General features: G+C 39.2%; 1 pseudogene; it reads left to right on the top strand.

Moving 5' to 3' along the window:
- The first annotated feature begins 653 nt into the window (after window positions 1–653).
- On the top strand, window positions 654–1,108 carry LOC149212711 (protein SMALL AUXIN UP-REGULATED RNA 16 pseudogene; annotated as a pseudogene).
- Window positions 1,109–1,335: the final 227 nt, after the last annotated feature.

Below are 1,335 nucleotides of genomic sequence, written 5' to 3'. Positions count from 1 at the left end.
CTGCATTTTAAAGTTTATTTGAGAGCATACTCTTTTTGGGTTAAATTTATTTAAAATTTAGCAGGGAAACAACACCAATTTTACCATATTTAATGGGAAAATTACCCATAATAGCTAACTGTCATTGGCTAACAATCCGATGGATTTTTGAAACAACAATGCATGAAGGCATCCAACATTAATTCAGGCCAGGTTAGTGTTGCTTAGTCTCTTGTCATAGCAGGTGGATTTACAAAGCCGTAGAGGCAATTTTTTTAACGATAACCATAATTTTAAGTTGCTAATCACATTTAACGTTTTAAAACAATTTTTAAAAATATTCGAAAGGTTTAGATAGATACATTTCTGCATTCAAAACTAGAATTTACATTGATATCTAAAAAAAACTCGCCCAAACTGCAACCAAAAAGTGGCATCGTTACACAAAGCCGCATTAAAATTCCTTATTGAATGCATCTTGTGTATGGTTGACTCATTTGTTTTACACCGTTGCCATCTCATCCATCGCATCTTTGCTTTGGTTCGGTGGATCCCCCTTTCAGTTGTTATATATACATAGTCCATGCTTTCTTTTAACATCCCGTCTTGCACTGAGTTTTAAGCAATAGCTTGGAAGTTCCTTACTTTTTTCTTATCTGATCTAGTCATCGGCAATGGCTAGAAGATTGAGGAATCCTCAAGTTCTTCTTTTGAAGCAGATAATCAGGGCGCTTTGCAAGTTTATAAAGAGCTGTAAGCCCACAGGATATGCCCTTTCTGCAAGCAAGACACGGAACTTCGTTATGGAAGATGGGGCCATGGGAAAATCATGCTGTGGTCTGCCTTTAGATGTTCCCAAGGGACATTGTGCAGTGTATGTTGGAAGAGAACGAAGAAGATATATCGTCCCCACCACTTATTTCAATCATTCTTTGTTCAGGGCATTGTTAGTGAAGGCCGAAGAAGAGTTTGGGTTTGATCACCAGATGGGGCTTTCCCTTCCGTGTGGCGAAGTTGCTTTCGAGCATCTGATGTCCATGTTTGGGAAAATGGATCATCTAGCACCTGCAAATTTGAGGCTGGATGAAATCATTGATTTCCATTCCTAAAAGGAGATGGACTGCACATACTAGTGTTACCGACTTGTGCAATTTAGTGTTCTACTTGCAGAGCACCGCTTTAGGTGTCGTATCTTCTTGACATTTGCTGTCTGAAATGATGAAATCTGTTTCAATCTTCTGGGGTTTCTGCAACTTCAAGTTGCATGGCAGTAGAACCAGTGCGGTGAGAATCCAACTTATTCTGACCAAAAGTCCACACGACAGGAGTGAAGTAAAAGGAGCCACAAGGGATTAA

Source organism: Pinus tabuliformis, chromosome 1_1 (assembly GCF_031772625.1).
Source record: "Pinus tabuliformis cultivar Carrire ecotype Pingquan chromosome 1_1, CPIR1, whole genome shotgun sequence".
In the NCBI taxonomy this organism is placed as follows: Eukaryota; Viridiplantae; Streptophyta; class Pinopsida; order Pinales; family Pinaceae; genus Pinus; species Pinus tabuliformis.
Note: the sequence above shows the minus strand (reverse complement) of the source record. Positions and strands in the feature narration are given on the sequence as shown.